Raw genomic sequence first — 13,530 nt, forward strand, 5'->3', positions numbered from 1 at the left:
AAGGGAAGGGCTCAGGATATGATATCATGCACTCATTCTAAAAACAAGGAAACTGTTGTAGATAATTTTAAAACTTACAGCTTAAAAATCCTGAATGGCCAATAGGAGAAAATTATTTTTCTAATTCATCTGTCCTACCTTTTCCAGTGAAAAGTTCCAATAAATAAAAATTATAAACTTAGAAAACTATGCTTGCATCATTAGTAGGAGTAGCCTAAGGGACCTATTACAACTGAGCCACCTCAGAGCAATGCTTGCTGCTGCCTCTGTCAGAGCTCAAGCTTTGAGCTTGTTGCCAGCTTTGTTGAGACAAATTTACCCAGGCCCAACACAGCTGGGTCTGCAGCCACAGCTGGGTCTGTGTAAGCAACAGGGACCCACGTGTATCCACTCCTTAGCAGTATCCTGACTTGTTGATTGCCTTTCTCAGCAAAAGTAAAATCTTCTAAAGCATCTAAGTGATTCAGGAATCCAATTACTATTTTGTAAAGCAATGTAAGCAATCAGGTTTTTAAATTTTATGAAAAGTCAATGTGATTTTGTGCAGATTTGCAGGGTTAAGTTTTACTCCTTAGATCCTTTCCTAATTGCAAGTCTGCTTCAGAAAGAATCCATTTCCAGGGATATATTACTATAAATGTATTTACCAGGCCATTGTCTACAGCTTTTATAAAAGAAATTAATATACATTTGAAGCAAAGCATGTGTCCTAACTCAGCACAATTGTTCTTTACCTGGATTTAGCTTTGAAATTTTCTGGTTTTATTTCAGATCCAAAGCAGCATTTGCATGCCTGGAAGCTTCTGTGTCCTTTCCAGCTTTATCAATTAGTCTACTAAGCCACTCATTTTTCTTTCAAGTTGTCAGGATAATTTTGTTTCTGTTATAATCCCATAAAACACACTCATAGGAAAATTTAGCCCAGATTTCAAGCAAGCAACATTTTAATGCTGTGTTAGGAATTGCTACATTCTCTGTTATGGTGGTCATTGTGCTTGCCTTACAAGTTTCTTCTTTTTGTATTAAAAATTTCCAGTGATTTTTGTTCATGCAACTCATCCCAGACTCAACATTATATATATGAGCGATATATTGTAGTTTATAATAAATTTCAAGCTCCTTTATTGTCTTTTAGTTTAATGGCTGGGGTTTGAAGGATCCTTATCATATTAAATCAGTTTAGGGATCAGTCATTTTATGTTTCAGTATTTGTTAGTACTCTTCTGAGCTGCACAAAAGGGTGTTGCTCTTGCAGCTCTATTGTTAAAGAAGAAATATTTTGTTTGTTCTATTTGTGCCTTTTGTTAGTGGACTTTCAATTTCAGGAACTTGTTCTATTTAAGAGGATAGGGGAAGAACAATACTTTATAATATTTATTAAACAGATGCTGGTATTATCAATGCTTGTTTATCCGGTGGTGATGCATCTCTCAAATAAACCAGCAGCAGTAGTAAAATAAACCAGAGCACAGAATAATTTTCTTCATAAAGATTCTGGGGACTTTTTAACTATCTGTACTCTGGAATTAAGCATCTGAGAGAAATGACTTTTCAAATTGTTTATGAGTTGGAGGAGTGTGATTTAAGATTGCTAATACATTAATTTTTGTAGAATTTGCGAAGTCCTAAAAAAACTGTGATAGAGTTTACATGTATGTTTTTGTTTCTCTGCTCTCACCTTGATTTTCAGTAGTACTATGAAACCTATGGAGGTGATCACCTGGATTTGAGATTTCCTAAAATAGCAAACAGCTCTGGATTTGATTTGGCCATTTAATGTATTCACACACTGGACTGCAAACCTTTGAAGTGTTCATAAGACAAGGGAGCTGGAACTGCTGCTTGCAATGAAGGGGGCAGGGACACCTCTGGTGTGCTCCTACTCCTCTGCAGCACCAGGGGGGTTAATCTCCAGTGAATATCTGGCTGCAGCACCTGGGTCACTGCTCAGCCCAAGCTCTGAGGAGGTGGGTACTGCCTGCATCATGCTCCTACTCTGAATCTGCAGCAAATAAAACAGATGGTGCCTTGGAATATTTCAGAGGAGAATATTCTGAAGACAACACACAGATTTCTAACCAGGCTTTGAGGTCAAACAGATGAAGTAAGCCTTGGTTAACCACAGATATGTCACTGTTCATTCTCTTTTTGGTTATCTGCAGATTTTAACCTCTCTCTGATTGCATCCTGAGTTACTTCAGTGTCAGCACGAAAAGCAGGATAACTGTACAAAACTCTGGTTTTTTGGTTGTATTCCTTTTGCCTCTTGCCAGAAATTTGTATTTTTCTTAGATTCTTGTGTATTCTCTCTCTTCCTCTTTTTCTTCAAGATTTAATTAGAATTATGAAATAATTTTGATTTAAAAAAAAAATGGAGATAACTTAATCCTTTACCTACTAAAAACAGAGCTTCAAAGTTAGGTCAGGTTGCTTAGCATTTTGCCTGGTCTAGGTGTGAATATCTCCAAAGGTGGAAATTCCAGTCTCTCTGGGCATCCTGTTTAAGGGTTTGACCACCCTCACTGTGAAGTCCATAGGAAATGTAACTCATGTTCCTCTCTCATGTACATATATAAGGCTGGGAGGTTTCCTTATGCTAACATCTGGAAGAAACCTGGATAGGGAAGTAGTTTCAAGCTTGGGGAAGAGGTGGAAGGGATTTATAGCATGGGGAAATGAGGAAAAGCCAAGATTTTACATTTATAGTAGGAGAGACACTGATAAGAAGGAGTACAAGGAAACATGGCAGTGAGGGAGAAAAGCAAGGACTGCTTCACAGATCAGGCAAGGTCATGTGTGGGAGGAGAATTTGGATGATGACAAGGCAGGACGATAAATGAAGTGGTCACCACCCCCAGATTTGGGTACCTCTTACAACCCTAAATAAATCTTCAAGAATGTGTCATAGCTAAAAATATCTTGCCAGTTCTGGCATGAAGTTGACTGCAGGAGCTTCCAGAGCATTTTTCTCTCTTGGCTCCCTGTGAAATTCCAGTTGGATAGTACACTTCACATTTAAAACAGTGCTGATCTTTTGGTCTGCTGCTGTTCTGTTCCAGAGAAAGTTGCCTCTTTGAAGAAACAGCTACAGGCCCTGCAGCATGCAAACATAGGCAACAATATTTATACAGGGCACTATTTATAGACAACTCCAGTTTCAATCACAGTTAATTATTTTAAAGATTGCTGGACTAAAAAATGCTTTATAAATATATGCAGATATTCTTCTTCATAACAATACCAAGAAGTTGGAGCAGTAATGATAAATTTTAGTAGTCAGCAATATGAAGGAGAAAGCATTTTCCAATACTGATAAAAATGAGAACAAAAATTGAAGAAGATTTTTTTTGTGATTATTTATTGTTTAGGGAAATACATTGCGATTGGTAAAATTGATCTCAGGTGTATAAAAGCAATGCTAGCAGCAAATGCACTATGCAATAGCAGAATGCAAAGAAGAATACAGATGTCTGAAAAGAGAGAGAAGATCTTTAAGAAGGGTGAGACAAGTTTGTGTTCATAAGAACCAAAGCCTAGGTGATTTATTATAGGAAATTACTTTTAGTGATTTAAACATGTTAACTGATGATTCCTCCCAAGACTGTTGTGAAGCAGGGAAAGATTATGCCTTGTTTTGACAGATGGAGAAAAGGCTAAGTTCTTACCAGGAACTTTGCCAGCTCCTTTCAAAGTAGTTTCCAAGGAAGATCTTTCCCTTCAGAAATCTTGAAGCTACAAACATCTCTTGAAGCTTCCCTCCATTACTGTGGGTGAACAGAGATGGTCATAGGTGCTTAAGGTACTGGCCTGGCCTTTTTAGAACTCTGACTGTATTCAATCCAAACAAAGAACAAGTAGAAACTATCTTTCCTATATGATGACTCACCCTGCTAGAGGAAGATTAGTCAATGGAAATTTGTGTGTGCCTGTATTAGTCAGTAAATATGTACCCATGCCTGCACAGGGCCAGGGGAAAGAACCAGGGCAGTGGGAGTGGAAGGCGGATTGGAGCAGTCACAGCCTTTTTGCTGTTGGCACTCCAGCAAAAAAGACAGAAGTAAGAACAGAGGAATGCTAGGCTGATTTCCAGCACTGTAACAGACCCAATGTGTGAAGGATATCAGGTGCTGAGTCTCAGCTCTCCCATTTACCCTTTCTGCTCAAAATTTGTCCAAGGTATACCCCAACCTTTCCCCAAAACATGCTCTTTTCACTCATCTGGGGTCAGTACAAGTCTGTTAATTTTTCCTAGATCTTTTCATAAGGAAAATTATTCACTCTAAAAGTCACGTAAGTCTAGGTTTGTTTTGGACTGCCCTATTAATCAGTAGAGTTGTAATGTGGTAACCAGAGTCTCACAGTGGTAAAGATAAGTAGATATTTAAGAAGTTCACATTTAATAAATATTCATTAAAAAGCCAGCCTGCTTATTTTTCCTCATTCTGGTCATTGACCGTACTTGCATCATTATAGTTCATATATATTATCAGGTGTACCTTGGCTTTGCCATTCTTTCCCAGAAGTTTCTGAAACAGAAATAATTATTTGCCAGCTAAACCAACTCCAGCTCACATGTTCCTAATACTAGTTTGAATGTTGCCAGCAACATGGTATATCCATGTTCACATCCTAAACGTAGCCTTCACTAGACATCCAAACAGAAACCTTTCAAAGCTCTCTTCATGGAAACTTCTCTCTGCAATGAACTATTGTTGAAACAAATCTGGAAATAAATGGGACCTCAACAACATAACTTAGTGCCTCTTGGTTCACCTAAAACTGCAGATTCAAAAAGGCTGCTAATACCCTACTGTAAAGAAGTACTTTCATTAATCTTAATGATTATAAGATTAATCTGCTGTCATATTCTCTCCACTACTCATTAACTGTAGGACATTAATAAAGTTCCTGCTTCCAGTGTATCTTGAATAACCAATAACAACCCCCAGCAACACCAGCTCGAATTGCTGGACCCATTTTCTGTGTTCCAAGCTCCTATTGTGAGCTGAGCAACTTTAAAATAATTGTTCCTTCATTGTTTTTAATGGCACACACATAGACTGAGAATCCCTCCCTGCCTCCTAGCAGAGGGTCTTCAGAGGGGGTCCACATGGAACTGACCTGGGAGAGCCATTTGTTTACTTATTCACTCCTTCCTTAGCTTAACTACCAATGCCTACAAGCTTCTAGTTTAGTCTGTTCAGAGGGGAAAGGGAAGACAAAATCCTCTTGGTTAGCAAAGGATTTTCTTTATCATCACTTCTTACACTTTTAAAAAAGTTCTCAAGTTACGCATCTTTGCAAAATAACAAGTCATTCGTCTTTTCTCAGTCTACTCTCACTCCCATGGCTTCCAGGTTTTATCAGCATTTCAGGTGAGACAGAATGCCTCCTGTTGCTCTCTGAAGATGATCTGTCTTAGTATTTGGCAATGATTTGCTCTCATTTGCAGAGAAGCCTCCCTCTTTATATGTAGGCTGCCTTCTTTAGTCACATGCCCCAGCCAAAATACTCCAGCTCTGTCTGCATCAATCAAATTTGGTTTTTCTGTGGGGTTAGGATGGGAACAAGACACATTCAGAGATTACACCCTTGACTACCTGACATTGGTCTCTCAGTTTTATTTATTGCAGGCAGAGAGGTCAAACACTGCCCTGGTCTGAGCATCATAATAGACTTCATCCAGATTTTTAGTACAGACTAGAAAAAGACAGAATGGCAAACATAGCGCAAATGGGCTCGCAATACAAAACTAGTATATAATTCAATGCAGATATTTTTGTTCTCTTAAGTGCACCTCATCTCTCATAATAAAAACTATTGGGATGACAAGCAGTTACTGGTTAGGATAAGAACAAAAGGGAAAGAGGAAAACATTACTCAGAGTGGGTTACTTGTTAAAGAAACTCATTATTTAAATATTAAAATAGGAAACACACTGCAGAGAAAAAAGATCCATTTAACTGCTCTTCACATTCATTTCTTGTCATTGAAAGCTGTCAGGTATCACCAAGCCTAATTAATCACATCCTGAATTCCCATCCATAAAATAAATTTGTTCATTTAGGGGATCAAAAAGAATATATAAGATTGTATTGTATGATTTGCTTCTGTTTCTTATCCACATATGCTGTATGTCAGCTTCTCCTAGTGCAAGAGGATGTTCTGTCCTCCTGAAAGTAGGTACCAAACACATTTAACCTAAGTTTCGAAGCCAGCCTACCTTTTCAAAGAAGATAGAAACACAAAAATAAAATTCATCACCAATTATTTGACTCTTAACTAAAGGAATTACATATATTGAAACTACATTTCAACTACTGAGACAGTCTTTAGCTTAATTTTCACTAAACCGTCTTCTTTGCACAACAATGTACCTTTTGGGGCAGATCTTCCTTTGCTATGTTCTAATGAGCCACTAGATGTCCCTCGTTCCTACCTTAAGCTCCAGGTGGGAGACAATCCAGGAGGAAAAGCGGGACTAAGGTGGAACTCAAGCAGTGCAGAAGCACGTCTGTGCTCACATCATGCAGGAGTTTTCTTTAACACGTGCTGGTCGTTTGAATCACACCGCTGAGTGTGATTCTCTAAGTCACAGCAGTTCCAGATATTGGTGGTCCAAACAGACAACAACAGTAACCATGTAGAGACAAATTACAAAACCAAGTTTCATCAAGGAAAAGGCCTCCAAGATCATCAAATGCAGCCTTCAAACAAATATGGCCATGCCCACTAAGCCACCATCAAAAAGTGCCATGCCTACCTGTTTTTTGAACACTTCCAGGGATGGTGACTCCAACATTTCCCTGGACAAACTGCTCCAACTTAACAATTCATTCAGTGAAGAAATCCCTAATATTCAATCTGAGCCTCCCATTTTGCACAAAAAAGTGCATATATAGCAAATACAAAAATCAGATGAGACTGAAGAAAGCAGATGAAGATAGCATTGAGGAAAATGGACTAGAAATCCAGGCATCACAGAAACCTGCATAATTCCATTCCAAACTATACATTGGCAACAACATTTTTCATATACACATGCTATTATCTTTTTGCCATTCATGAAGTAAAATGGCATAGTCTCTCATGGCAGTCAGACTAAATCTTATTTAATGAAACCATACATTTGTCTGTAGTTTAGTTGGCATTTGGAAGTACCATATCACCATATAGACTTAGATAACTCCAGTCTAGCTAGGGAATGCTCACATCAGTATCAGACTGTGCATGTTGGGCAATGTAAGCCCAGCACATGACACAAATAACAGCATCTGACTTACACTAGCAATGATGAAAACAAAGTCAAACACTGCTCTGGAGGAAACAAAATGTTTCACCAAGTAAATAGTGTCAGGAAGCTGCTTGCAACTGCCCAGTAGTTGTTCAACTCCCTTTTCCCTTCCTGCATCCTATCTGCCTTTCACAAGTTTCCTGACCCCCATCAGTTAATTTATACCATCAGCACTTTGTAAGACCATGCCACAGAAAGTGCTGCATCTCCAATTCTGTTTTGGAAACTCTTCCTCAGATTAGGACTCACTTCCTTGGTATTTTAAATTCACAAAGTGGAAGGGAAAGTCACATCTAAGGAAAAAAAAAGAAGAAACCCTTCCTCTGGATTAGTTTTTCTTTTTAAGTCATGTGAGTGATGCCAAATTATATCCATATAAGAAACAGGACTCCAATGGCCTGTTGTTTTTTTTGTCAACAAAATGTTCATGACAGAAGGTCACAACATGTTCTTTTCCAGTTGTTTTCAAAACAGGGGTGCTGTCATTTTTCAGTAAGGATACATATGTATCCTTAGAAGGTTCTGCCAACTCAGTGTACTTGTTACCTAATTTTAATGCCACTGACTGAAAATACAGATTTTCATTGCTAATTAAATATCAGATCATGGTGACAATCTTAATGCTATTCATGCTTTTAATGCCTGATTATTTCAAGGAGAGCAAAAGCAGCTAAATGCCTTTATAAGTCTTATCTTCTACTTAAAAGATGAAGGGAAAAAAATATGCAGTTCTCAAACAATGTATTTGTTTGTCCAAGGCATTGTCAAAGCATAGAGAGCTGGGAATGTAAGAACTTAAACCTACACAATATGCTTTTGGTATTCTCTACAGGAGGCCTTTGAAGGTGTCTTCTGATTCTCTCTCCCAGCTGCTCTCAGATTGACTTCACTGGGGTGAGTGATGGTTGAAAAGATGGTTCTATACAACCATTGCTGGCCCTCTGATTGCTGCATCCAGTCTGGAGCTGTTCAGATCAGAGTTAACAACAGTTGCAACCAATATATTGTGTACTGGTGACCAGTTCCACCAGGCCTTCTATCAGCAATACCAGAGAGGGTCAGATCCAGAGCCCAGTGACCATCAGTGTGAAGTGTTGTTTTGTTTTCAGTGGGATTTGTATCAGATTGTTATTTCCACTGATGAAAGATAAACTATTTAGGGCTAATAAATCTTACAGCTCCACATAATCCCTGGTGTTCATTGCAATGCTTAATAACTCAGCTCTCAACAGTTATCTAACTCAGTCTGAAGCTAAATGAATTTTTTTTTCACAGCATTACAACATTACACAGAATCTCCTTTCCCCTCCTGTTTACCCATGCTGTTGGACATCTTTTTACTAGGAAACTGAGAACTAAGAAACGGAGAGAACAGAATGACCTATTGAACCAATTTTGCTCCACAGCAGAGCTGACAGGAAAATGGCTGCCTCAGCTCAGGGTTCCAGGAATGGAAAGACAGATGTTTCTTAACTGCATTTAACAGATGCTATTCCAGCTTGAAACAACATTTTAAAATGCAGATCTCAAGTGTTTATGTATTTCCAAAGTATTCAAAGAATGGGAAAGTAGAAATTTCTTCCAAAATTCAAGTAGTGCCAAGCATGCCTTTATTCTTTTTTTTTTTTTAACTTTATTTTCCCAAACTAACTTCTCCAGTTTAGCATTCCTGTGGCTCATACATGCACCTAAATATGCATTGGTGCCTACATGCCTTAGATAATCAGATCAGGTAGATTAACACTGCCACAAAACTTGCATGTGACCTTGGGCAAATCCCTTTATTTCCCTGAATCTCAGTTCTCCACTTATGCTACTTAGAGCTTGTAACTTTTTCTTGAGAGCATCTCTCTCAACTACCAATAACTACAATAGCTAATACACAGAAACCACAATCAAAAATAGAGCCCTGGGGAATTGCCACAAAATAGATTTTAAAAATTAAATTAACTACCAGCTATTCGGTGAATGGCAAAGGTACATATACCAAAGTGGGTGAGACACATGTTCTTTATAGGGTAATTGCAGACTATTCTGTCAACTGGGAATGCTCTAAGTCCCAGCATCAAATGTAAAGACAGAAGGGCAGAAATGTGAGAAGACAATAATTTTGAGCCTATTCTCTGAATATATCCAAGTTGCTGTGTTATTCAGCCATTACAGCCAATTCTTAATTTAGAATTAAAAACCAGGGAGGGGAGGAGAAGTGTGCTGAAACATTCTTACCCTGAGCCTGACTGGTTTGCCTCTGAGCAAGTTTAGCCCATGGAAGGAACTCTTCTGTCAAGCATCACAGAATTTGTGGGTTATTATTCTCATACTACAAACAGAGAACTGAAGTGACAGCAAGGATTAACTAAAAATACACATTAAAGATCTCAAGTCCATGGAACTATGCATTTCCCAAGAATAAGCTTTAGCCCATATTTACATAGTTTCCTTCTTCCAGTTATGCCAAGTAAATCACAAGAGCTGCCTGTGATAAAACACTCTGAGCACTCCCTTCCCTGGCTGAAACCAGATATGCTACCAGCCCCAAAATAGAAAACACCTCAGCTTAAATTGGTTACCAGCTCTCGTGATATTTTGGTGAAAGTGAAGGTAGAGAAGATGACTTTACTGAAGAAGTTGTTGGACTTGTTATTTCTAATGTTTAGAGTATTGTGCACTCCAGGGTTGGGGAACTGAAGCTCTTAATGGGAAAGTGATGCCACCATCAGTACAAACAGAAAAGGAGCAGAAGCACAAATTAAAGCAAAATTTTTCCCTGATGTTCAAATGCACTTGCAGTAATTTCCTGGTGTTCCCCCCATTGATACACAACAAGTATAGAGAACATTAAATCAAATGGATTATCTTTCCTAAAGAGTTATTGTGAATGGGATTCTAGTCAGCTAGAGAGCTGAAAAAATCATCACTTTTTAACAATGCAGATTTAGTCCAAAATTGATTCCTTTTCAAAAAATCTACATACTTTCTGACAAAAATGTTGAATTTTACAGAATGATTATTCTATTTGAAAAAAAAATAACCCATTATTCAAATATTTAAAAATAAAAACAGAATATTCGGGATTGTAAATTATTGAAACACCCTCCAAACATTTTAAATACATAGACTGGAAACATTAAAACAGTCTTCAAATGTTGACTTTCAGAACTAAGATAACTTCTTGTTTTAAGCTAGCCATAGTAAAAATTTCTTTAAAGAATAATGTGTATAATATAGCAGTCTTAAGGGTAAAACCACTGGCTTGTAACAAGGCATTAAAGGTTGATTATTAGAATTTAGTGTAGATTGTAATAACACAAAAGTGATACTGGGTGAGCTTGGTCTTTCTTGGCCAGAGCTTCTATTTTTGCTCCTTGTATTTATGTCTCATAAATTGTTCAAAACTTTATCGATTGAATTAACAGTCAAATATCACTTCTCAGCATCTGGTTCATATTCTTGTCCCAGCTATGCTGGTGCAACTCCAAATTAAACTAAAGGCCTTACTCAGAGTAACTCTATGATGGTATTTGGAAGAAGTAGAAGTCTTTAAAAAAGTCTGTGTTTGCAGCCAAATAAAATCACAGGTGGTTACAGCCTCTGTGGCACAAGATTGCCATCCAGTGGTAATTCCCAAACCTGTATTCACTGAAGCCATTCCAGGAGAGTTGACCAGCAGCCAGTGCTGCTTATATCTACCAACCTGTTAGCTGCAAATCCAAACTCCTGAGTAGCTATTGCTAGGCTGAAAGGAACATTTCTGTTAAAAATTGATAACTTGTCTCTTTAAAAAAAAAATCAGCTTTCCATATTGAAATAGTTTAGACAATGAATGTAGATTTTTGCTTCCTTAAGAGGAGGAACATACTGAAGGAGGAGGCCCCTGGCACAGCTATATTCAGAGGTACTACCACCACCCTAACGCTGCCTCTCAGCTACTTTCCAGCCCCCTCTCCTGGCATGGCATTAGTCAGATCTGAGAGGAACACATCAGTACTCATTTAAGCATCCTTGTACAGAGCTTCACTGCCTGCTCTGGAGTGCCCTGTGCAGGGGATGGAGCTGTGACTGTGAGCTTTGAGCTGGTTTCATGTGAATACTTACACACCCAGACATCAATATGGCTGCTGGTATCTCTGATCTGCAAAGAACAGGCCCTGAACTCAGACCTTCCACTTCCAGGATAAATGCTGTACCTGCTCTAGTAGATCACAGAAATGTCTTTTAGAGGGAACAGGTACAACTCCAGTTGTCAAGACTCGGTCTGATTGGCATCCTTTAGAGAGGTTTGAGGATTACCTCTTGAACTGAACCTCTCTGGGGAACTGAATGAAGCAACACAAAGCTTTTAGTTCCTGATTGAGCTGAGATATGAAAGAGTGCCAAGCTGCTCAGCCCTGTTGAACTGGTGCAGATCTAGGCACACAGAGAGGCTCTATACAGCAGAATATAGCTTCTGTATAAACAGGAAATGTGGTTTGGGAATCTAGGCGTGATGCAAGGTCAGACACAGCTCACTGGGGTTTTTCCACCAACTCTGTTTTAGATTTAGGAACTCAAATTCTGCTCTAAATACTTGTTTTTTGGACTTGGCCTGTAAAATCCCATGTATTTCATGCCAGTTTTACTGATCTACCTTATTCTCTGTTTCACCCTCCCCCCATCTGTAATGTTTTCCTTTGTACTTAACTGTATCTCTTGCAATGCAGTGGTGTAGGAATGATTATAAATGATTCATGGATTTGTTTGGCCTGATTTCTCACAGATTAAATAATTTCATCCATTGTTTCCATTAGCATTACAGGCATCTTACTTCTAAACAGGAATTGGGTTATCTGGGCTGTGGAGGCACCATTGCCGTTAATACTGTTAATACTTGCATGGCAGAGCTCATCCCAATGAGCAGCCCTTTCTGCCAGGTCTCTTTAGGACAAACAATACTTTTCTTTCTAGGAAAAATTAAATATTGATGCATCTTTTGCAGTAACATGTGAAATGAGATGCTGAAGGTTCAGGCTGCTCCTAAGAGCAAAACAACAGTGGAGTTTCTCTGTACAACTCCTGAAAGAGATCAGTGGGTTGCACATAACACTGAGACATTCACATTACTTTTATGATCATTTACTTCTACTTCACATTTCACTCTGTTTGAGAATGAAAAAGTATACACCAAATTAGTACAAATAAACTATTTTACCTAGAACTGGTCTAGCCAAAGTACTCATATTCAAAATTGTATTAAATATTAACAGGTGTGGAAAAGAAAATACACACAAACATTTTGCATTGAAGAATAAAGACTCAAATGCTGAAAATGAGACTCATTCTCCAGGACTAAAATTCATGTAAATTGACTTATGAATTTAGTGTGGTACAATTGCTTTGAGACACAGAAAGTGAGAGACTGGTATATCAGCTCTCTGTGTGCTTTGCAGCAACCATCATATTATGGATATGTGGTTGAATGAAACAATGAGTAATTTATGTGTCTTAATTCCACAGCAGTTAAGATAAGAACAAAAAAAAAAAGTATCCTCAGACATTTTCAAAGCAGTTTGATTAATTTTCTACTTATGAAACCCATGCTGCAATCCACAATTCATTCACAATTTTTAAAAAATCAGAAAAAAATGTAAGAAGAAAAAATAGTCAGAAAAATAACTCCTCCCTTAAAAAAAAAAAAAAAAAAAAAAAAAAAAGCAGAACCCAAATGCTTATTATCAGAAACAGAGATATTACTTGGTATCAAAGGGATCAATACAGTTTCCTTGCATTTCTTCAATAAAACAGAACAAATATTTTGCTAGCCTTTTCTTAGGTAAGCTGCTTTCTCCTAGATAAAATTTTACTGCTGGCTCCTGTACACAGGGAAAGGAAATTATCTTCTTGGAATGCAAGTGGTCTGTCAGTGCACACGGCTGCAGCGGGCAGTTGCAGCAACAGGATTAATGACTTGCTGGCAAGAGAAGCTTGGAGCAAAGGTGGGATATGGCCACAATCACAATTTACATTTTCTACCACCTTTGCTGGGGGCTTTCTACTCAGGAAAAAAAAAAAAAAATGATTGGGGGTGTCTAAATTTAGTGAAACCATACTGTTCATATTTGATCAGACTGGAAATGAAAAGACAACTGGCAAAATCTCACCCCTCCAGGGTGCAGACCTCAAAGGAAGAGCCAAAGACAAGTGCAGATCAGCCACCTCCTGTATCTAGTGTGGACAATACAACGACGGAAATAATTAGC

Source organism: Lonchura striata, chromosome 7 (assembly GCF_050655825.1).
Source record: "Lonchura striata isolate lonStrDom1 chromosome 7, ASM5065582v1, whole genome shotgun sequence".
NCBI lineage: Eukaryota > Metazoa > Chordata > Aves > Passeriformes > Estrildidae > Lonchura > Lonchura striata.